Genomic DNA, 25,102 nt, shown 5'->3' on the forward strand with positions numbered 1-25,102 from the left:
CAGAGAGAAAGTTTGGTCTGCAAAGACAGAGGCTTCCCTTCTCACAGGGACCGGGCTGGGTGAGGAGGAGAAGAGAGTGGGGCCGGAACTCACCACCAACGGCAGAAACGGGAGAAATGGGAAGTGGGGAGAGAGGAGGAGGCCAGGTTGGAGGGAGCAGGAACCAGAAAGGAGAACCGCTTCAGTGGCCAGCCTTCCTTCATGCTGCCGTGGACGGACTGCCCACTGCCCACAACGTCCGGAGGCTCCTGGGCATGTGGCTGGGCACGTGCTTCTTGGCACCGGGTGCTTGGGCTAATATTCCCATTCTTCATGGAGCAGCGTCAACTCCTGGAAGCCTCAGAGCAGAAGCTGAGGAGACACGGCCTCCTCCAGGAGTCATGGTGCCCTGAAGGGAAAGTCCCACTTCTTGCCAAAGGGAGAGCCATCAGAAGCAACCAGGCTTTGCTTTTGGGTTGGCATGGCGGCGGGGAATGCGTGACTTGATCTCGTTATGCATAGCTCGGACTGTAAACACTAAGGATGTGGGACTCTTGTTTCGAAGCCAAATTGGTGATTGCCTCCATTCTGATTAGGAACTGTACGGTCAATGTAAAAGCCACCTGCCAAAGATGACGCGAGTCTTGTGACCACACGCACCGTTCTGATTTAGTTGTTCTCGCGGCTTATAATTAGACCTTGTTGTCAGGAAGAAGGGAAAAAAAAATTGAAAGCAGCTGTGTTGCACTGCTGTTCAGATCTGTGACTGACCCAGTTCTTTTAAATTAAAAATGTGGCGCTGATGTTTGTCACGTCTTTGCACCTCGCTCACACTCTTCTGAGTGCTGGCAGTGCTCTCCGGACTGTGGGTGTGGAGGAGGAGGGGCCTGGTGAGGGCAGTGGGCACACACCTCAGGAAAACTGCAGAGCTTCCTGTGAAGTTCACCTCTGCAAACGTCAAGGAAGGGGCCTAATAGACTCTTGGAAGGTTAATCGTAAAATATGATGGATCCAGGGAGTCTTAGTTAGGGTTTTATTGCTGTGAAGAGACACTGTGACTGCAGCCACTCTTATAAAGGAAAGCATTTGACTGGGGCTGCGTTACAGTGCTGAGGTTTGTCCGTTACTGTCATGGTGGGAAACATGGTAGGGTATATAGGGAGACATAGAGCTGGAGAGGGAGCTGAGAGGTCTACATCTAGATCCGCAGGCAGCAGGAAGAGAGAGTGAGACATTAGGCTTGGCTTGAGCTTCTGAAACCTCAGAGCCCACCCCCCAGTGACGCACTTCCTCCAACAAGGCCACACCTACTCCAATAAGCCCCCATCTCCTAAATGAGGCATTTCCTGTGGGCCTATGGGTGCCTTTTTAAGTAAGAGATGACTCAGTGGGTAAAGGCATATGACACCAAGTTGGACTATCTGAGTTCAATCCCCAGAACATACATGGTAGATGGAGAAAACCAACTCCCAAAAGTTGCCCTTTACTTGCTCAGTAAATAAATAGTAAAAAAAATTTTTTTTGGGGGGGCGGGCTGGAGAGATGGCTCAGCAGTTAGGAGCACTGACTGCTCTTCCAGAGGTCCTGAGTTCAATTCCCAACAACCACATGGTGGCTCACAACCATCTATAATATGATCTGATGTGCACTGTATGCATAAACAACAACAACAAAAAGAAACAAATACTTTTTAAAAAAGATTTTTTTTTAAAACATGATAGATCTGGGGCTGGGGTTATAGCTCAGTTGGTATTTACTCAGAGGTGGAAAGTCCTGCATAAATGGGGCAGGTTTTAACCTTGTACACGTAAAAAAAAAAAAAAAAAAAAAAACAACCAAAAACCTTGTACACTCATAACCTTAGCACTGGAGAGGCGGAGGACCAGGATTTCAGTACATTGGAAGCCAGTCTAGGGCACACATGATGTTGTCCTTAAAAAAAAAAAAAGGCAGGTTATTAGGAGGGTATAGCCTTTACACTCAAATTTCCTAACTTCCTTCACACGTATAGAAGGTCTAGCCACCAGTGTGTGTCACTGGACCTCGATAGCGACAATTAGGACATCTGCTTGAGACAGATAGGAGACACAGCTCCGAACAAGTCAAGTGGTGGCTCCCCAAACAAATAAGGGATTTAAACTGGTAGAGAGTGTCTGGTCCAGACTGCCCAATGTGAGGCCCTCCATAGTAAAGAGGAGACTGCTGGTCCTGATTGATTCTTGTCTAGGCTGAAGAGGACGAGGTGAGTAGGTCAGCTTTGAGGAGCAGGACAAGGCAGGTTTTCAGGAGATGTGTTACTAGGATGTGCTTGCAGGAACTGCAGATTTAATTTAGGATCTGCGAGCGGATCTGGCTTTGTTATGAATGTGCAAACTAGGTATAATCCCCACAGGTCCTTCCCCAGCACCTAAGTGCGTTAGCCTTCCTTTGGGCAGGCCCAGATGTCTTTGCAAGAAAGAGGATTTGCAGGCAGGCGTGGTGGTGCTTGCCTTTAACCCCAGCACTAGGGAAGCAGAGGCTGTGAGTTTGAGGCTGCTTGGTCTACAAAGCGACTCCAGGACAGCCAAGGTTAACACAGAAAGACTCTGTCTCGAAAAACAAAACAAAACAAAACAACAACAACAACAAAGAATTTGGTAGAGAGTAGCACAGTTGGTAGAGAGCTTGCCCTGGATTTCATACCCAGCAGCACCTGGGAGGTAGAGGCAGGCATGAGGATCAGAAAGAAACCCAGGGTCATCCTCTACTACATATGGTAGGTTGGAGGCTAGCCTAGGATACAGGAGACTCTGCCTTAAAAAGGAAAAAGTTTAAAGAAAAGGAACTAGGGCTATCTTTTTGTTTTGTTTTGTTTTGTTTTTTATTTTGGAGACAAGATCTCACTCTGAAGCCCAGGCCGGCTTAAAACTCACAACATAGCTCAAGCTTATTCAACCCGCATGCCTTGACCTCCTGCGGGTTACAATTACAGCTCTGAGCGGCCATGCCTAGTTTAGCACTGTCCTTTAAACCTGGCTCTCAGATTTTCCAAGTGTAATGGTTGCCCCCCTCTCTGCTCACCATGGAAAAGGCTAACACACAAGCAAACAAAAACACCCCATGCAAAACAACCACCACCACCACCACCACCACCACCATAAAAGGGCAAAAACCTGAACGAATGCCGCATTATTGAGCATCCTTTTGGCATAAGTGTTTCCACCACTGCCAGTGAGTTACAGCTCCCCCCCCCACCCCCCCACCCCACCCCCTGCCTTATAATTTTACATATCTGAAGGCTGGAAGAATTGGAAGGATTTCCCACAGACTAACTCTTTGATTTTTCCCACTGCCCTCACTCCTGTCATCCCAGGCACAGTAGGATACACTCGGATTGGACATTGGTTGGTTGGCATCAATGGCTTCACACTGTCTTGTCGGGGCTGGTTCTGTTGGTGCGGTGGGCAGTGTGAATGGTCTCGGATGCTGTTGCTGACCTGGAAGGACCAGTGGTAACTATATGCGGTAGTTACTGTGAACCACAAAATCCACCCTACTCCGCCAGGCTCTGTGGCTCATCCCTGGAATCCCAGCACTAGGGAGATTAGGCAGGGTTATCACGGTGAGGCCAGCATGGGATGACGTAGTAGTGAGTCCCAGGACAACCTGGGCTACAGAGTGAGAGGAAAGAAAAAAAAAGGGAAACGACAGCCCTGTATCATCTGTGCCTATGTCTATGACTATATTTAATCTCCAGTTCAATCAAAATTCAAGGTATCCTCAACTCAACTTCCCCTCGGCAGGGCGCTGCAAAGTCTGTAGTCATTTCAGTGCCATCGTACATGCAGAACCATTTCAGTGGGAATCAGAAGTGATCTTCATTGATTATGGTGAAACAGTTTCACCTTTGCAAGATTCCGGAAACATATGCAGGAACATATGGCCATGCAGCCACGTTGACGCGGTGCTTCCAGGGCCAGGAAGGGGCCTGTGCCAGGCTTGCAAGCTTCAGTCAACAAGGCAGGGAGGTGCCGGAGTCACCAGGCTCTGTTTCAGACTGCAGGTCCTCAGGCAAGCTACTGGAAAATCAGGACCAGATAAGAATAAGACAGCTGGGGGGGCAGGTGGTGCAATGGGCAGGGAGACTCCTAGAAGCTGTCAGAGTTGCTCTTCTCCTAAGGTGTTCTCCAGAAAACTTGTTTTCTTCAAGAAAGAAAAGTGTGTGTGTGTGGGAGAGAGAGAGAGAGAGAGAGAGAGAGAGACTGCTGGGTTAAATAGTGAGTTTTAGGTCATCTAGGGCTATAAAGTGAGACCAAAAAGACTTGATGATAATAAAAAACCATGACAATAATAATAATAATAATAATAATAATAATAATAATAATAATAATAATAATAAAAATAGATGTTTTCCAATTTATAACAGTTTGAGTTTTTCAGCTTCATGATGGTGTGAAAGCAGAAACATACTAAACATTTTGAGTTGTGATCTTTCCCAGAACCACAGAGTATGGTCCCACACTATCTTGTCATGCCAGGCCACTCCTATCATGAGATCCTGAAGGCAAATGTTTGCTGGTCCATAGTTCCTATTTTACCAGCTGTTTTGAAATATGGGTGGGTATTCAGTAACTGACTTGAGATAGGAGATAGGAAATAGGCCTTGTGTTTGGTGATTGTGCCCCATGGCAGCTTGTAAGAGGCCCTAGCATGTTGGAGGTAGGCAGGGCTGAGCTAGAGTAATCGGTAGGTCAGGGGTCTCCAGTACATTTTTAACATAGGATCGTCCCAGTGGGTTTATTGAGATGTCACCGTGGTAAGCCCATGAGCTTCTGCACTGAGACATAAAGTCCTCAGGACACAGCCTTACACAGAAAACATGCTAGTGTCCGTCCTCCCTGGCACAGGGCTTATCCATCTCAGATGCTGATGATTCCAACATCCAGCACGCATGTCTAGGCCACTCCTTTCTGAAGGGTCATCAGAAAAGTGCATAAGAACATCTGCCTGGCTAGCCTTTACTAGCTTCTGAAATTGATTATTATAATTTTTAAAAAGTATATTGCAAACAGTAGTCTTGGAATCCATGAGTACCATGGGTAGGAATTAAGATAGTGAAGCTATTAAGGAAGTTCCTTAAAGGATGATAAGCTCGGGGTAACGGGTTACACCGTGAGTCCCACACCAGCCTCGGGCTACATAGCTACACCTGATCTCAAAACAACAGTAATAAAACTGAGTACTGGGCTTGGGGTGTGGCTCAGGAGCAGAGCACTTGCCTAGCATGTGTGAGGCTCTGGAGTCCATTTCTATTACTGCAAAGGCAGGCAGGCAGGCAAGCAAGCAAGCAAGCTAGCAGAATCACTGTATGGTGGTCCAGCAGTCCTGACTCTGGATTTGGGATACAAAATTAAGTTAAAGGCTGGTTTAGAAAGGTGGAAGAGGCTGTTGCCAAGCAACTCTTGCAGGTTATCCTCTGACTTCCACATACAAGCTAGGGCCCACATGTTTTTTACACACACACACACACACACACACACACACACACACACACACACACACACAATGTAATACAAATTCTTTTAAAGAAAACAACATCTGAATTACTAATTATCAGGTAGTTTGTTTGATTGTTTTAAAGAGGTTGCAAGCCTACACAATTGTCTGATTTTTAAAAGATTCTACTCTCTGGTTTTCTAGAAAAGGTGTGCCTTGGGTACTTGACAGTTTGTGTTGAGAGATGATATTCATGCATCTGGTGGAATCTTGGAGAAGCCACTTAGATTTGCCCTAACAGGAGACTGTGCAGGGGAAAGCAGGACCAACCATTTACTTTGTTCCAGGCATACCATTATCTTAATGAATCTTTAAAAACACTAGTGTATTGTGGGTAGTATTTTTACTTTATTTAAACATTAGGAAATTAAAAATTAGGATACAAAGGGTTTTTAAAATTCTAGAGCATGTCTTCAACGATAGCATGCCACTTCCTGGTTGGTGAGTGGACCTTTTCTTGTTTCCACATAGGACACCAGTGTATTAATATGCATATAATTAAACTCAGGTTTCTACAATAGGGGGACATGCGATTTCATGGAAATGAATTATAAACAGTGTTTATAGAGCTAATTAAATAGCACTACTGTCCTGGTAGCTAGCAACATTGCTACAAAAGTGTCAGCACACAAACAAAACTTAGAGAGATAATATTTGCACTGATCTCAGCAACAGGGCTGAACCAGCATGTGCTTTTCTTAGTCTCCTTACTAGGAAACTAAGGAACACAGTACTACTGATCCAGGCATGTATCCCAGGGGGCTCTGTAAAATATAGTGACTGACCCCTGCCAAAAAGGAACCAGTCCAACAGAAACTAGAAATCAAACCAGAAAAATATCATCAATCTAAAATCATAACAGAAGCTGGGTGTGTTAACTCCCACATATAATCTCAACACTCAGAGGCAGAGACAGGCAGGTCTCTGTGAGTTTGAGGCTAGTCTGGTCTTCAGGGTGAGTTCCAGATCAACCTGGGCTACATAGTGAGACTCGGTCTCAAAGAAATAAAAAGGAAAGACAAGAAAGAAGAATCACAACAAACCAAGACAATAGCCAGGATTTGGTGCTCTGCCAGGGGAGTCTGCTCCTCAAGCTAAGGCTGTTCCTGTCTGTGTCTGAGCACAGGAGGCAGCTGTGGGTTGCCAAGACTGTTCTGGCACCGAGCCTTCTTAGCGGAGTCACTGAAATTGATGTTTGTGAACAAAATCCAGTAACATCTCACCATTTGTTTATGAATGCCACAATCCAGTAGTGGTCAAGTTCATTAGATAACTAGTGAAAATAAAAGTTTAACAATTATGAATTTTAGGACCTAATTGATATAAAGTTGAGATTCTTCCATAGTTCATTAAAAAATAATTTGCTTTGACAGAGCTTCTCATGTATCCTGATGAATTTGCTATGAAGCCAACGATGACCTTTGACTCCTACTCCTCCCTCCATCTCCCCAGGCTTAGGAATAGAGATGTGCACTATCATGTCCACACGAGGGCTTCCTGAGTGCAGGGTGGGCAACTCTACCACCTGAGCTGTGCCTCTAGCTTGCAAACTCATTAAAGGACTCTTTTTACTTGGTGCCTTAGTCAGTGTTCTATTGCTGAGAAGAGACACCATGACCAAGGCAACTCTTTTTTTTTTTTTTCCAGACAGGGTTTCTCTGTGTAGCCTTGGCTGTGCTAGACCCACTTTGTAAACCAGGCTGGCCTCGAACTCACAGCGATCTGTCTGCCTCTGCCTCCTGAGTGCTGGGATTAAAGGCATGTGTCACTGCACCCGGCTTACCAAGGCAACTCTTATAAAAGAAATCATTTAATTGAAGTTGCCTTACAATTCAGAGGTTTAGTCCATTGTCATCATGGTGGGAAACATGGCAGCATGTAGGCAGACATGGTGCCGGAGGCAGGGGAGAGAGGGAGAGAGAGAGAGAGAGAGAGAGAGCGAGAGAGAGAGCGCACACTCCAGAATCATGGTGCTTGGTGCTTGGCTTGGGCATCCAAAATCTCAAAGCCTACCTCCAATGACACACTTCCACCAACAAGGCCACACCTCCTAACCCTTACACGTGTGCCACTCCCTGATGAGCAAGCACAAGATGACCATATGAGCCTATGGGGGCCATTCTCATTCAAACCACACACCTGAGGAGAAACAGAGAAAAGGCCTTCGTTAAACCATTGAATAAGAACCTTAGCTGCTCGCCGGGTGTGGTGGCGCACTCGGGAGGCAGAGGCAGGTGGATCGCTGTGAGTTCGAGGCCAGCCTGGTCTACAAAGTGAGTCCTGGACAGTCAAGGCTGCACAGAGAGACCCTGTCTCAAAATACAACAACAACAACAACAACAACAACAACAAAAAGAATCTTAGCTGCTCTGAGCTTTAGTGCATGAATCGGACACTCAGGAGTGCTAAATTCTCTGCAATCCTGCATGCCAGTTATTAAATTCTTGAATGTCTGACATCAACTACAGTCAAAGTATTTATTCTGGAAACAAAATAAAAACTGCCAATAAGGGAGCTTCCACCTGTAGAGAGCACGTTTATTAGCACACAGCTGTACCATTTCCATTCTTTTCCAGAGCATCACCAAATCCTGTAAGAGGGAGGTAATGATTCCCATGTAAGGATTGAAAATTACTTTGGTATTGAACCAAACAAAGCTAGGCAATCAATAAACATTCACTTTATAAGGTGGCTGGGTGGCAGCATCACATTTGCTTATGGTGGCAGCCTTTTGAGATAGGTGTTGTTAACTCCAAGAAGAATCAGCTGTTTTTCATACACACAGGAGCGAATATGATTATAAAGTGCAAACAACAATTACCTACTTTCTTCTGCCTAATGCTGTCCAGTGGTCCAGCTACATGGAAGTTCAAATTCCCCCGCTCGTGTCCTCAGGTCTCAAGCAGAGTATTGACAGCTAGAGCTACTGAAAGCTGAGCTCAAGTTCCAATTTATTAGCACCATTTGGGACAATGTAATTTAGTCCCCTGTGCACCTCACTTTTTCTAACTCTAAAATGGGGAGAATTACAGTAACCAAGGACCTGGGCTGATGACAGAGGCTCAACATAGGACCTGGCCTGTCCTAAGTGTTCTGCACTGCCAGCTCCTGACTGCTTCCCTACTTCCTTTACTGCTCACACCTGGTGGGAACTCTAGCCATGCTTTTTCTTCAGCCCCAGGGCTTGATACTGGAGTAGCTCCATTGCTACTCCTCTTTCCTGACCAGCTCCTATCCACTCTGCCCTTCAGTCTCTGCTTAGACAGTAGGTCTTGTAGTACGGTGAAGGTCAGGCTGGTTCCTTTGCCTCCGCCCTGTCCCTTCAGAACTGGCATTACTTCTATTACAGCATTTTTATTTTTTATTTTTATTATTTGGGTGTGTGTGTGTGTGTACAAGACAGAGTTTCAATGTGTAGTGCTGGCTGCCCTGGACTCAGGGTTCTGTAGACTAGACTGGCCTCGAACTCACGGAGATCTGTCTCCCTCTGCCCCCTGAGTGCTGGGATTGAAGGTGTGCACCCCCACACCGGGCTCACAAAACTTTATTTTTAAGATTTGTTTTATTAGTTTTCAAAAATTATGTGATGCGGGGTATGCATGTACATGTGGTTTCAGGTGCCTTTGGAAGCCAGAAGAAGGTATCAGATTCTACCAGAGCTGGAGTTACAAGCAGCTGTGAGCAGCTTGTCTAGGGTCCTGGGGACCAAACTCGAGTCCTTTGCAAGAGCAATAGAAAATCTTGCTCTGCACTGCCGAGTCATAGCTCCAGCCCCATCTCCAGCCTCATCCTATTCCTTATCATTGCTTATTTAAGGTATGAAAGTGTTCCCACCAACAGGTCAGTGGGGAGACAACACAGAAACATAGAAACAGGTGTGGCAGTTCCCATCCTTAAAGGGAAGGGAACTGCATCAGTGTTGCCACACAAATGATGATTGAAACAACACAGTTGCAGAATCCTAAGACTACCTCAACATAAAGGAGAAGTCCATTTAAGAATGGTTACCAATGTGCTGGGACTTCTCCTTTATGCTGAGGTAGTCTTAGGATTCTGCAACTGTGTGCTGGGCGGTGGTGGCGCACGCCTTTAATGCCAGCACTTGGAAGGCAGAGGGCAGGTGGATTCCTGTGAGTTCGAGGCCAGCCTGGCCTACAATGAGTCCAGGACAGCCAAGGCTACACAGAGAAACCCTGTCTCAAAAAACAAAAACAAAACAAAACAAACAAACAAACAAACAAACAAAAAGAATGTTTACCAATGTATACTGTACCACAGTAACTGGCCAGGAGCCCAGCCAATAGGGAGGCTGAGACAGGAAGCATGAGAGCTCCAGGCTAGCCTAGGCTGCATGGAAAGCTCTTATCACAACAACAGTGACAAAGTAACCAACCAAACAAAATATTCTCTCCTGGTCAAAATTTAAATAAAGCATTAAAAGAATGTCCACACTTGTCTGGAAAGGCAGATAAAATATCCCTTCCTTTTCCAACAACACATCAAAGAATGCATTTTCATTTTCACTAGACTTGCAACAGGGCCAAGTGTGGAAGCAGATGTAAGGATGCAGTGGCAACGTTAGTAGTCCAGACAGTGAAAAGATCTCACGATTTTTGAAATAAACTCAGCTCTCTCTCTCTCTCTCTCTCTCTCTCTCTCTCTCTCTCTCTCTCTCTCTCTCTCGCTCTCTCTCTCACTAATATTAGTAACTACAAAGGATGTAGTAGATATTTTTAAAAAATAAGTTAAAACATATGTGAAAGCCTTTTGTTGTTATTTTTTGTTTTTTGTTTTGCTTTTCAAGACAGGGTCTCTCTGTGTATCCTTGGCTGTCCTGGACTTGCTTTGTAGATCAGGTTGGCCTCGAACTCACAGTGATCCCCCTGCCTCTGCCTCCTGAGTGCTGGGATTAAAGGTGTGCGCCACCACGCCCAGCTTGTAAAAGCCTTTTTGGCTTGAACTTCCCACGTGGTGACTCTTGAATGCAAGAACCCACATGAACAGTAGCATCTGTGGTCTTTAGCAGAGGAATTCTGGGATCAAAGAGTCTGAGAACTGCTTCCCTGCCTTCTACATGAATCACCACAGCCCCTTCCAGGACAGGGGCCTCCAGTGTGCACCCTGACACCTCCTGAGATAGCGTGGTCATGCCCGGAGCAGCTGGTGTTATCGCTGGTCCACTCTGCCTGCTCAGGTGTTCTGGCCATGCGTCAACAGTATGTCTCTTGGACAGTGGGTTCCCAGGGGGTGGTCTTAGAGCGCACTTTTAAGATTGGAAGAGAACCACTGCTCTCACTAGTGTCCCTAGAGGGAATCAATAATCCTTTCCTTCAGTGACTCAGGAGCAGCCTCATTCTGAGCCAGCCAGGAATCTGTGGACAGTAGGCAGAGCCAGAAAACTCACAGCCGCTTTTCCCGGAACCAGATAATCTCCAGTCTCATGCCAAATCTGAGAAACCCATGTTGTTGTTTTTCTCAGTGAGTTAACTTTTTCTGTTGTAAATTGCACATGTTCATTAAGATAGTTAAAGGGAAGTTTTTTGTTTTTTTTTAAGTGCTTTGAAAAGAAAACTTGGTCATGATTAGTCCTGACTTTCTTATCTTGGTGGCTCTCCCATTTATTTATTTATTTATTCAATATATTGTATTAATTTATTCATATTACATCTCAATTGTTATCCCATCCCTTGTATCCTCCCATTCCTCCCTCCCTCCCATTGGCTCTCCCTTTTAAACTGGCCCTGCATACTCTCTTTTCAGACAGTCCCAGCAAGCACTCTGCCCCGTCTTAGGGGTTGATTGGTTTCTGTGTGTCAGAGCAAGGCAGTTGTTGGTCAGTGCAAAGGCCAGTCAGGGCAGGCAAGGAAGAGTGACGGGAAGAAACAGGAGGTGTTTGGCTCTGCTATAAGATGTGGGAAGCCTCTCCCAGCTGGCTGCCATCTGGAGTGGTCTGGGAGCGCATGAAGTCTCCTAAGGCAAGGTTATGGTAAAACTTGAAATTCCTTTAGAATTGGTCCTAAGGAAATGATGAGACGTTTAGACAGCATGATGTGTCTACCATTATTCATGAAATTAAGAAACAATCTAAGTGGTCAATGATAAAAGGTTCATTTCAAAATGTGTATTGTATGCTGGCTAAGAAGAATAAACATTTATTAAGTCCTTAATGGCACAGGAAAATTCTTGATATAGAGTATTGGTAGACATCTATACACTTGGCATAAATATTTATTGGATGAAAACTAAAAACATAAAGATAAGAAACTGCACCTATATATACTGGATTCTCTACTATGTAAATATTTTTGTGACAAAGAAAACTTAATCTTTAAAAAATCTTAGAGGGCCGGGCGGTGGTGGCACACGCCTTTAATCCCAGCACTCGGGAGGCAGAGTCAGGCGGATTGCTCTGAGTTCGAGGCCAACCTGGTCTACAAAGTGAGTCTAGGACAGCCTGGACTACAAGAGAAACCCTGTCTCAAAAAATCAAAAAACAAAACAAAAACAAACAAACAAACAAACAAACATATGTGTATGGGTATTTTGCCCGCACATGTCTAGGTACTATGCACGTGCTTGGTATCCTCAGAGGCCAGAAGAGGGCATTGTGTCTCTGGGAACTGGGGTTATTGGTGCTTGTGAGCTGTCATGTGGGTGCTAGGAATAGAACCTGGATCCTCTGGAAAAGCAGTCAGCGCTCTTAGCTGCTGAGCCACCTCTGCATCCCTGAACACTTTATCTTAAAGGTTGATACCAAAGTATGTCATCAGGAGAAAGCAGTCTTTGCGAAGACCCTGAAAAATGGCCAGACAAGGATTCAGCAGACACACACCCAGAGCACTGGCAACTGCTTTGTATGGAGCAAAGACAGGAATTTGGTTTAGTGCTTCTGGAAGGAGGAGGAAGGGGGACTGTGTGACTCAAGGCTTTCTCACAATCGCGGCTTCAAAGCCATGTAATGCTAACGTGCGCAGCCAAGGCTACATAGAGAGATCACATTAACCCTGTGTCTGGAAGAATTAAAATATAGATGTTTCAGCTGGGCATGGTGGCACATGCCTTTAATCCCAGCACTTGGGAGGCAGAGGTAGGTGGATCTCTGTGAGCTGAAGGCCAGTCTGGTCTACAAAAGCGAGTCCAGGAAAGCCAGGACTGTTACACAAAGAAACCATGTCTCAAAAAACCTAAAAAAAAAAAAAAAAAAAAAAAAGGAAGTACATACCCTTCACACACAGGATTCTAGGTTAAACAAATAAATATTTTAAAATCACAAATGGGTGTGTGTCAGCATTGGCTTTGTATGTGGATGTTGACATTTGAACCCAGATCTTCATGCTTTTGCAGCAAGCAATTTTATTAAACTATCTCCTTGGCCCCAGTCTAGGGTATTTTAACCACCCTTCTCACCAAAATTATTTCTAGTTAAAAAAAAAAAAAGATACTAACTTTTGAAAAAAAGTTTAGGAACTTGAAAGATAGCTCAGAGGTTAAAAGCGAGTACTGCCTCGCAGGGAGCAGAGTTCAGTTGCCAGCATCCACACTGGGTAGCTCACACTGGGTAGCTCACAGACATCTGGAACTTTAACTCCAGGGGATTCGGCACCTTCTTCTGTATTCTGCAGGCACCGTACTCACACGCATAGATTCACACATAGATGAACACAATCACACATGATTTAAAAATAGTAAAATATGTTTTACAGTTTAAAATACACAAATATTAGCTGGGCATGGTGGTACACCCCTTTAATTCCAGCACTCAGGAGGACCTCTGTGAGTTTGAGGCCAACCTGGTCTACATAGGGAGTCATAGAGAGTTCCAGGACAGCCAAGGCAACATAGAGAGACTCTGTCTCAAAAAATGGTAAGGGAGAGAGGGAGGGAGGGAGGGAGAGAAGTGTGTGTGTGGGGAATAAATGCTTGGACCCACCCTCCTGAGTTCCCAGGGCCTGTTTCCCAGCTCTTGAGGTTCCAGACCAGTCTGAGAAAGAATCATCAGGCATCGGCCAAGCACCTCATCTCCTGCACTGCCTTCCCTTCCTCCTAGTCTGCTGCCTTGGCAGGAGGGCAGTGCCTTGAAGCAGCCATGTATCCTGCCTTCTCCCTGAAAAACCTGCTGTCACGAAAGAGCTTATAAACCCATTCACTCAACAAAACAAAACCAAACCAAACCAAACCAAACCAAACCAACAACAACAAAAAAACCAGACAGCAACATCAACCGTAGTAAAACACAAGGAAGATAAAACAGCATCTTACTGGTTCCAGTACACAGCTGTGTGGTATCAACCACACCCACGTTGTTACAGGGCCACACCACCCACCTGTGGTGGTTATATTGCCTTTAACACTGAGCCTGTGGATCCATTAAAAGCTCTCCATCTCCTTTCTCCCAAGCCTGACAACCACTATTGGCTTGTCTGTCCCTAAGAATCTGACTACTTGCACTGGTGAAATCATATAGAACTTGGTTTTTTTTTTTTTTTTTGCAGGGGGAGGGGGCAGGCTTATTTTTATGTAGTATAATGTTGCCAAGTTCATTCATTAGTTTAGCATATGTCAGGATTTTCTTCCTCTAAAAATTGTTAAACATTTTATTACAATTATTTATTTATGTTGTATGTATGCGGGTGTTGAGGGATGTGCATGCCACAGCAACACATGTTGAGGTCGGAGGACAACTTTTGGAAACTGAGATTTTTTTTTCTCCTTCCTTACATGTGGGTTCTGGGGAACCAAGCTCAGGTAGGTCAGCTGATGACAAGCACTTTTACCCACAAAGCTATCTCTCCACCTTCCTTTTTAAGGCTGAGTAGTATTCTAGTAGTATTGCTTCTCCAGTTATCCTTTGATGCATACGTGGGTGGATCCTCTGGATGAAATCTGTCTTAATTACTGTTCTCTTGCTGGGAAGAGACACTACGACCAAGGCAACTTATAAAAGACCGAGTTTAATGGGAGGGGACTTGCTTATAGTTTCAGAGGGTGAATCCATGGCATCATGGTGGGAAACATGGGAGCAGGCAAGCAGGCACGGCTCTGGAGCAGACGCTGGGAGCTTACGTCTTATCCACAAGTTAGAGGCAGAGAGGGAGACTGGGCCTGGCATGGGCTTTGTTTGAGATTTCAAAGTCACACGCCTCCTAATCCTTCTGAAACAGCCCCACTAGCTGGGGACCAAGGATTCAAACACAGAAGCCTATATAAGCCACGCTTATTCAAGCCCCTGCAGAGAGCCTTGGGTTACTGCTGCTATGAACATGGGTCTACGGACACCTCCTTCAGTCTCTGCTCGCAGCTTCCCAAAGTAGAATGCTTGGCTGTTGCAGTATATTTGATCACACTATGAACCCCCTAAGACCGTGTACTGGAAAAACCTGTCTCTAGCTGTAGTGCGGCTCAGCCCTAGCATATACCTTTAATTTAAGAACTTTCTGTTTATTGTGGTTGTGGTATGACACAGCCTTAGCATTCACCTTTAATTCAAGAGCTTTCTGTAAACAGGATTAAATAAAGTCAACCATTAGTAAATAGGCCAAGAGGTGGAGCTAGCAACCAGTTGACAGGGAGTAAACGTGGGGAAAATACCATAGAGAGTGAAAGGAAGTCTGGAAGATGGATAGAGAGACTCACAGGAAGTAGACAGGAGGGACACTCGGTTTGAAGGTTTTGCTTTTGTTTTGTTTGTTTGCTTTTAGTTTGAATGGTTTCTAAGACAGTATGGAGTGGAGGGCTTTTTCTTCTGGGATGTGGGCTGAGTAGGAAGGTCACCTGGGTGCTTTCTCTGTCTCTCTGAGCTAGTAGGTTTTCACCCCAGCATCTGACTCTTGAGTCTTTATAGGTAAATTTGAACATTTGGGGTTTTGTTTAAAAACAACATTTGAGGGACTGGAGAGATGGTTCAGTGGTTAAGAGCACTGACTACTTTTCCAGAGGACCCGGGTTCAATTCCCAGCACCCACATGGCAGTTCACAACTGTCTGTAACTCTAAGATATGACACCCTCACACAGACATACATGCAGGCAAAACACCAATGCACTAAAAATAAAGAAATTATTTAAAAAAAACATTTGAGTCATATGGTAATCTTACTTAAACTTTTGCTTTGAGACAAGGTCTAATATTGTAGCCCACACTGGCCTGAAATATGCTATGTAGCCCAGGCTGTCCTCAAATGCATTGATCTTGTTGCCTCAGTCTCCTAAGTGATGGGACTTCAAGTAGACGGATGTGTGTGTGTGTGTGTGTGTGTGTGTGTGCGCGCGCGCGCTCTCGCGCGAGTGCGCGCTAGTGTGTATGATAGTACATGTGAACATGTGTGTGCATGCAGACCTGAGGCTGAGACTGAGTATCTTTGGGTATTGCTTCATGTGTGTATGTGTGTGTGTGTGTATACACACACACACACACACACACACACATATATATATTTGTTGTGATGTAGTTTCTCTGTGTGGCTTTGGCTGTCCTAGACTTACTTTGTAGACCAAGCTGGCCTCAAATTCACAGAGGTCCTCCTGCCTCTGCCTCCTGAGTGCTGGGATTAAAGTGCCACCATGGCCAGCATTTTTGGTTTTAACTCTTGAAGAAAACATTTTTGTAGTTTTCCACAGTGGTGACACCATTTTTACAGTTTTGGGGCTTTCCCAGGGAGACATCAAAGAAACGACCATCCATCTTACATAGGGAATGAGCCAAAAGACCAAAACAAGTCTAGCCTGGTGAACAAATGAGATTCTTGGGATTGGAGCCTTAGTGACTCTGAGGCTGGAAGCAGCACCCAAAAAATCACCCCTCCCTCAATTTTCTACCTCATGTTCTTGAGCATGTCTAAGACTAAGTCAGCTGTGGCCAGAGGGTGTGGTGACTGGAGTCCCAGGGGAGGAATGTGTGAGGTTCTCCTAGAGTGACTATTAACAGTCCCATTACGAGGGATCTAGCAGATTTGGCTTGCCATTTTCAAGGAGCAGCAGTGAAAAAAAAAACCCCAAAAAACAAAAAACAAAAAAAACCCATCAAAAATCAAACAGAATGAAGCCTATACCGGAAACTCATAGCACTGAAGAGCAGCACCTGGCTACAAGTAAAAGGCTCCTGAGAAACCACAGCTACCAAACCAGCGCTCTTTGCCTTAGCAGGGTGACTGGAGGCGGATGGAGCTTGGCCTCGGGTTGATGACTCTGAAGCATTTCGGTGAAGATCTTTGTGATTTTCTTGGCTTCTTTTCACACGAGCTGCTTCAGCTCCAGATCCCACATCTGCTTTTATGGAAAGAGGAAGGAGGAAGAAAGGGAAGACCCTATTAGGAAGTAGACTTTCCCTCCAGAGTTCTTCCCTCCCCGCTCTCCGTAATATTTTGTATTTATTAGTTAGAAATCCCCACAAACGCAGCTTGAGACACGCTTGTTTAGTCTCACAGTTTCTGCGTGTCGGGTCTTGAGTGATGGCTGCAGCATGAGTGAGCTGCGCTGTCTTCAGAGGCTTCCGAGCTCCCTCGGGTTACAGCAGGAATCACTTCCTCGCAGCCTCAAAACTCACAGAAGCATGCTTCTTAAAGGCCAGAAGAACTAGAGTTTTATTTACTCATTGATTTTAGTGTGTGTGCATGTGAGTGTGTGTGTATGTGTGTGCATGTGAGTGTGTGTGTGTATGTGTGTGCATGTGAGTGTATGTGCATGTAAGTGTATGTGAGTGAGTGTGTGTGTGCATGTGAGTGTGTGTGCATGTGAGTGTATGTGCATGTGAGTGTGTGTGAGTGTGTGCACATGTGAGTGTGTATGTGTGTGTGTGTGTGTGTGTGTGTGTGTGTGTGTACTCCCCACAGAATACCTGTGGAGGTCAGGGGACAACTTTTAACAACTCAGTTCTCGCCTTCTGCTATGTGGGTTCTAGGTCGTCAGCCTTGGCAGCTCGTGCCCTTACCTGCTGAGCCATTTGGCTGGACCATGGATGGTTCTATTCCCACAGAGAAGACCCAGGAACAGCTGTATCCTTTATAATGAGTTCACCTAGACTTTGATACGTAGACACCGTTCTTCACTGAAAGGCATCAAAGTCTTCTAGAGAAACGGCAGCTTAAGGACTAGATCAGAAAAAGTAGGAGAGAGTCTATAACCACAAAGGAAGTGCTCAAGGAGTAATGGAAATCTACTGAAAGCACACTAAATTCTACAGCTATTTTGAAGAACAGTGTGGCAATTTCTTATGATGCCAAGCAGTTGCTTATCCTACTACAAACCTATACTACTTCCATGTGTTTAGTCAATAAAACAAAAGACATATGTACTTGAGGAATCATTATAGCTTTATTCAACTATCAAGTTGATAGTTAAATAGATAAACAGATTGTGATACATATGTAAAATGCAATACTGTTCAGCAGTATAAAGGGGAGCACTAACTCACAAGACATGCCTACTTATTTGGGAGGCAGAGGCCAGTGGATCTGTGTTCAAGGGCAGCTTGGTTTAGACAGCAAATTCCAGACCAACCAGATCTGCATAGCGAGACCCTGACTCAAACCCAATCAGTCAAGCAACCAATGAAGCGAAGCAGACAGCGAAAAGCACACAGGCAGCTACACACTTACTATGCACAGGTGTTCAGCTACTTAGTAATCAAAACATGAATTAAAGCAAAAAACACATCATCACACCATGTGCTTCCTGTAATAAATAAAATAGTAAAGACTGATAATCCCAAATTGTTGAGGTTGTGGAGTAATTAAAATTCACATACCTTGGGCTGGAGAGATGGCTCAGAGGTTAAAAGCACTATCTTCCAGAGGTTCTGAGTTCAATTCCCAGCAACCACATGGTAGCTTACAACCATCTAAAATGAGATCTGGTGCCCTCTACTGGTGTGCAGGTGTACATGCAGGCAGAACATTGTATGCATAATAAATAAATAAATAAAACTTAAAAAAATCGCACACCTTTTAGACGGGAGTGTAACAAGATTGGCATTATCTACTAAACTTGATTTATAAGATGAACCTAGAAATGAAACCTAGGCAGTGTTCTGCAGACTCTTCTGGCATCGCATTCCCCAGCCCACCTCTGATTTCAGCTGCAGCCTTGGACAATTCAACTCTCTCTATGCTGCTGACCTAACATCCACCACACACTTCCTGCAGGGTCCTCACTCTCCTGCAGGGACTTCTCTGGAGTTAGATTGTGGGATGGACAAATAAACAAAGCCATCAAGTCCAGGAGCATCAAGAGCCTGGGGGCAACCCTCAGGTGATAAGGATTCCTGCCCTAGATAAGGCTCTGCTTTCAGATGGTCTCTTCCGGGAAAGCCCTCTGTGTGTTTCTCTGAGGTTCCCACACACTTCCCATTAGCTTTCCCTCTTTCTCACACCACTCCTGTTTTCTGGGATTCGTCCTCAGCGAACAACTCGCTTCCAAGTATTTATCACAGGCTCTGATTTTTTTTTTTTTCGAGGAAACTCAGACTTAGAATAATTGGCACCCAAAATGGCTCTGAACTTAGGATAGAATTCTGGAACTCAGTAGTCACTGATCAGATGGCAATAAGGGTCCCATTTTTGGTAGCTGAGTAGCGATGAGCCCCTGGCACACTCTTCTGTCATAAGGGCTAAGGCTCTTAGCCTGATGCCAGATTGGAAGTGGAAGTGGAAGGAACACCTTAAATCATGACCTAGGTACTGAGATGAGGGCCCAGTGGGGAAGCACGCTCGCCAGCAAGCCTGATGACCTGAATTGATGTATGGAACCCATGTGCTAGAAGGAGAGAACTGACTTTTTAAAAAAAGATTTATTTATTGATTATGTACACAGTGTTCTTGCCTGCATGTACACCTGCAGGCCAGAAGAGGGCACCAGATCTCACTATAGATGGTTGTGAGCCACCATGTGGTTGCTGGGAATTGAACTCAGGACCTTTGGAAGAGCAGCCAGTGCTCTTAACCTCTGAGCCATCTCTCCAGCCCGAGAACTGACTCTTGTATGTTGTCCTCCGGCCTCCTCATGCTCAGTATTGTCTATGTGCCCATGCCTACACACACTAAATAAATACATGTAAAAAAATTAAAAATAAGTCCTGTCATAGCCCCAGCTTAGCAAAGGGATTCTCAAATTTTTATTATTTTGTCCTTGTAATAAGAAAGAAAATGAAAGCTGTTCTAGTCTTGGTTTATATTACTGTGACAAAACACAAGGGCCAAACAGAAGTTGGGGGAGGAAGGGGTTTCTTTGGCTTACACTTCCACATCATAGTCCATCACTGAAGGAAGTCAGGACAGGAACTCAAACAGGGCAGGTACCAGGGGGCGGGGGCGGGGAGCTGATGCAGAGGCCACAGAGGGGTGCTGCTTACTGAGTTGCTCTCCATGTCTTCCTCACTCTTTCTTACAGAACTCAGGACCACCTGCCCAGGAGTGGCCCAACCCACAAGGCACTGGGCCTTCCCCTATTGATCACTAACTAAAAAAATATGCCTTACTTACAGCAGGATCTTCTGAAGGCATTTTCTTGACTGATTGACTCCAGCTATGTCAAGTTGACATAAAACTAGCCAGCACAAAAGCCTTCCTATTCAGATAAATTAAATATTAAATGATTGGATTTTTATCCAACAGTATTGAGCTCTACAGGGCATACACCATTACAATATCTAAAAATTTCCTGCCAATGTATGTACTGGTTTCCATTCCTTTTGGAGAAATTTTAGCGCTGCTTACAGTTTCATGTAGTTGGTTGTGTTTGGTTAGCAATTTTGAGTCTCGAAGAAAATTTTAGTCTCCGGTCACTCATTTGCCTATCAATTCAGGACATAATGTGAAATCCAGAAAATGTCCATGTTAGATTGAAAAACAGCAGCCTTCTTTGGCGATTGGAAGAGCAGACAATGTTGAAAGTGACATTCTGAATGAAGAGGCGGGTGGGTGTGCCACGCCTTTACGCCCAGCTTGGAGGCAGGGGATCTTGACTGTGGGGCTACCTCTGGGCTATACAGCAAGACCCAGTCTTAAAAGCAAACGGAGAAATGCAGTGTCCTGGTGTGGGAAGGCTTTGGCGGGGTGGTAGGGACAGCATAGCAAGTGGTATCCAACAATTGGGGTGGACACATTTGGATGGCTACAACCTTTAGCTGGCTCCCCCTCCACTCTACTAACACAGATGAGCCCTACCCTTGATTGGAGATTAATTTCTTCTGACGAGGGGACAGATTAGCATGTGTAATGGCCTAGAACAACGCACACTCGAAACTTTACAGGGACTTAGTTCAGAAATCCAAAATGGTGTACGTAGGTGGGTTGAAACCAAGGGGCCGGGAGGGCTGAGATCCTTCCTGAAGGACGCAGAGGAAGACTCCTCTTGCATTTATTTTTCCATCTTTTGGAATCTGCTTTCAAGAGCAGAGCAGCTCTGATCTCAAAGTCCTTATTCGACCACACCTGTAAAGGGCCTTGTTAAGGAGGGAACCGCATTTACTGTTTCCAATGGTCAGAATAATAACATTTTGGAGGAGCTACTATTTTTGTTTATTTATTTGGGGTTTTTGTTTATCTGGTGTGTGTGTGTGTGTGTGTGTGTGTGTGTGTGTGTGTGTGTGTGTTCTCTGAGCCAGGGTTTCTCTGGTGTGTAATAGCCTGCTGTGGAGACAGTGCAAAGATAGTGTAGATTTCCAGGATAACTTACACTCTGTGTGTATGCCTCAGTTTCCTCATCCAAGGGAAAGAGGTACAGCAGGGAACCTCAAAGGGCTGTTAGAGGGTTGTATAGGAAGACAGCGTTAATGAAGTGCTCAGAACAGTCCCTAGCACACAGGAAACATTAAGTACACTTTTTATTTTGGGTTTTTCAAGACAGGGTTTCTCTGTGTAGCCTTGGCTGGCCTGGACTTGCCTTGTACACCAGGCTGGCCTTGAACTCACAGAGATCCACCTGCCTCTCTGCTTCCTTGAGCGCTGGGATTACAGGCATGTGCCACCGTGCCTGGCTTATTAAGTACATTTTTGTTTGTTTTGTTTTGTTTTTGGATACAGGGTCCCTGGGTCTCACAGAGATTTGCCTGCCTCTGCCTCTTGAATGCCAAGATTAAAGGCCCATGGCACCCCCCAGGTTATTAAATATATTTTTAACAGATTGGTTGATAGTATGCATCAAGTGTGGGAGATGCAGATGTGGATATGATCTGTGGAAGTGATGGAGTCAGACGCACAGTTATAGTTACCACACCTTGTACTGCTTGTGATAAAAGAGCCAGGTGAGTTGGTGTACTTCAGAGGTTGAAGCAGGAGGACTGTTGCAAGCTCTAGGCCAGGGTGCTGGAGAGATGGCTCCGTGGTTAAGTGCACTTGTTGTTCCTGCAGAGGACCTGGGTTCAGTTCCCAGCACCCACATGGGGGCCCACAACCTCTGTTAAGTCCAATTCCAGGGGATCTGGTAATGACACCAAACATGCACATATATGTATGAAGGCAAAACGCTTAGGCAATAAATAAAGATACAGGTCACAAGTTCTAGGCCAGCTAGGAATCCTAAAGGAAAGAAAGAGGCAGGGAGCGGAAATAGGTAGGTGTAGAAGGGTTATAATATTAAGTTCAGGGAACCTTAGAAATATTAGTCAGAGTCCCAGATGAATGTAATATTGGCGTTTCACTTTGTAGGATGAATAGGTGTTTTCTAGTCAGATAAGGAAGGAAGGAAGGAAGAAAGGAAGGAAGGGCTCCCTGGTAGGAAAAATGTTTAAAAATGTTAGGTAGTATTCTTCTGTGGCTGGAGCGAGAGTAGAGCGTGAGACGAAGCTACAAAGGCTTTGTATGCACAGCCAGCCTGTAGGTGCTGTGTCAGGTAAAGTTTGGACTTTATCCTAAAAGCAATAATATAGCCTCTCAGACTGTTTAAACAGGGGAAGGAGATCATTTGTGTTGTAGCTTTGTAAAGCTCCTCTGGAGACCACTGAGCATAGTGGGTTAGACTTGGAGAGACCAAAGGTTGCTTCGGTTGCCCAGGTGACGGTGGAAAGAGAGCAGGGCAAGGGCTTGACAACTTTTTTTTTTTCCTTCAGAAGTTTTAAGCTGGGAGTCCAATTTGAAATGATACGATCTAAGGGCTGCTGAATGGTGGTCCATTGGCTGAGAACAGGAAGGGAAAAGGTCACTAGATATGCCTATTATTTCAAGGGTAATGCATGCTAAACTAAAGTTATTATTATTATTATTACTACTATTACTATTATTATTACTATTAAGCTTAGAGAGGCCATTAGGATAGACAGGTGCTACGTATGAAGAAATTATGGGCTAAGAATTCAAAGTCTTGGACATCTGGGTTGTGAAATAAGGCTCTGAGTTTCAGGTCAGAGAAATATTATCTTGGTTTGGACGTACTGAATTTGAGGTTCAGCAGAACATACAAGTAATAAATGCTATTTTGCAGGTATTGAAAAAAAAAACAGAGTTTGAGTTCAGGAAAAAGGTTTGCGTCAAAAGTAGCCTCGGTGGTGGGAGAAAAGCGAGAAGAGGAGCCTACTTTTTTCCCCTATCCGAGTTCAGTATAGCTCAAAGGTTTCCAGTATTTCTTCCCCCCGCCCTTACCCTAACTCTGCCCAGACCTTCAGCCCCAAGGCAATCAGAAGAATAGATGTCTGTGTTGGAGATCACCTGAGAGCTGAGTTTTTTTATTTTTATTTTTTATTTTTTTGAGGCCGGGTTTCTCTGTGTAGCCTTGGCTGTCCTGGACTCACTTTGTAGACCAGGCTGACTTCGAATATACAGAAATTCACCTGCCTCTGTCTCCCAGAGTGCTGGGATTACAGGCGTGAGCCACCACGCTGCTTTCAGCTCTTGGCGATGAGCTAGGGGATGCCATGGTGCTTTGTAGTCAACGGGCTACCCGCGTCCCACCCGGACTAGACACTAACCATCTTATGTAGCATCCAAAATTTCATGGAAAAACGCCGCTTCAAAGCCGGAGAACGAGCGCGGGCTCGCGGCCGAGTCCGGGCTCCCATGACGTCACGCGGCAGCCAGGTGATTCCCTAGCCTCCGGCGGCGAGCGCCCGGTGACGTCATCCGCGTTCCGCCTCTCCCCCCCCCTTGGCGGTGTCCGCCCGGTTCACGTGGGTCTGTCCTGCTCTCCCGCCCCCTCCCACCTGCGGGGGGCGGAGGCCGGGCGGAGGGGGCGGACCCAAGCCAGAGGGGAGGCGTGGCCGGGGCGGGGCCGCAGGGCGCGGCGGCAGGCAGCGGGGCTGCATACAATAGCAAGGCTGCTACTAGGGCAGAAGGTACCGCGGCTCGGTGGGCGCGCCTCACCGCTTCCCTACACCTTCCCGCGCCGCTTCACCTCTGGGCTGCGCGGGGCCCTCTCTGCCGCCCTCGGCTCTCCGCACTCGCCTGTGCCCCCTTCAGAGCCCGCGCTCTCCACAGTCTCCTCAGGGAACGCTCCCCTCAGCGAGCGCACCCCGCCCCCTTCGCAGTCCCGGCGCGCCTCCTGCTCGCTCTCCGCGGCCCGCAGCGTCCCGCCCTCCAGAGCTCGGGCCTGAAGGAACCCGGCGCGAGCGAGCGGCGTGAGGAGAACGCGGGGCGGACCCCGCGCGCACTCCGGTGCTCCCTCCGGGCTCGGCCGCCGCCGTCAGGAGGAGGAGGAGGAGGAGGAGCGGAGCGAGCGCAGAAGGTGAGGCGGCCGGGAGAGGGCGCGGGGCTGGGGGGAGGAGGACGAGGGGGGCGCAGGGGGGCCAGGTGAGCAGAGGCGGGCGCCGCCCCGCGAGGCCGACCGCTCCCTTCGGGCCAACAAAGGCCCCCTGTGCCAGCGCGATGCGACCGTGGGTTCCCGAAGCCGGGGCACCGGGGACTCCCGAGGGCGGGCACTGGCGGGGGGCGGGGGGGGGGGAGCCCACAGGTCTTGCCCCGGACTGATTCCTTCTCGAACTTGGAGGTTTTGGGACGCTAAAACTGGCCTGCGATGCAAACGCTTTGTAAAGCAGTGCGGGGGTTTATTCTCCGTGGTCGGTCCCGGTTTGGGAATCACTTTTCGGGTTCATCCCCTTGAAAAAATAAAGACTGGTAGTAAATGACTTGTGCCGCCCCTCCCCCACACCAGGAGTACCCCGTAACTTGGAAACTTTGCAAAGACTTAAAAAGGAGAATGAGAATCATAGGGCTTTGGTGTTCCCCCCCCCCCACGCCCATTATTATTCTATTTCAAAAGACAGAATTATTTCAACCATCACTATCTCTGATCTTTTAACGTGAGTGTGAGTGTTTTTGGAAGAATACTTGACAATTACTGCATAACTTTAAAAAAAAGTCTTGTAACTTAAGTTTCTTATGTTAACCCCCTTGGATAATTATCTTACCCTTTAAGATATTTCCAGAACGGTGAAAGGTAAAAGAAAGGTTAGTAATCAAGTTACTACTTTTATTTTAAGAATCGTTCTTGAGAAAAACTTTTGTCCCTTACGTTTAAGGGTCTTTCAGTTCAGTCAGGAGGAAAACAGGAGTTCAGCAGTACCAGACGCCTGAGGCGTCACCTCCTTCCTATGTGACCTTGAATAAGTCACTCCCAGACTTAAAAGTTCCTGGAGTTTGCTTTTAAGCTTCAGAAATAAGCAGCTAG

The 25,102-nt window shown here is 46.0% G+C and overlaps 1 protein-coding gene across 3 annotated transcripts in view; it reads left to right on the forward strand.

The window, feature by feature from the left end:
- The first annotated feature begins 23,743 nt into the window (after positions 1–23,743).
- Positions 23,744–25,102, forward strand: part of PAK1 (p21 (RAC1) activated kinase 1) — a 105,406-nt gene continuing 104,047 nt past the window's right edge. Inside the window, exon 1 of one of the 3 annotated variants that reach the window (XM_084768227.1) lies at positions 23,744–24,160. The gene's annotated coding sequence lies outside the window, so the exon portion shown is untranslated. The remainder of the gene's footprint in view (positions 24,161–25,102) is intronic. The other 2 variants (XM_084768228.1, XM_084768224.1) reach the window with 2 other exon arrangements.

Source organism: Acomys minous, assembly GCF_964271855.1.
Source record: "Acomys minous genome assembly, chromosome: 2".
NCBI classification, from domain to species: domain Eukaryota; kingdom Metazoa; phylum Chordata; class Mammalia; order Rodentia; family Muridae; genus Acomys; species Acomys minous.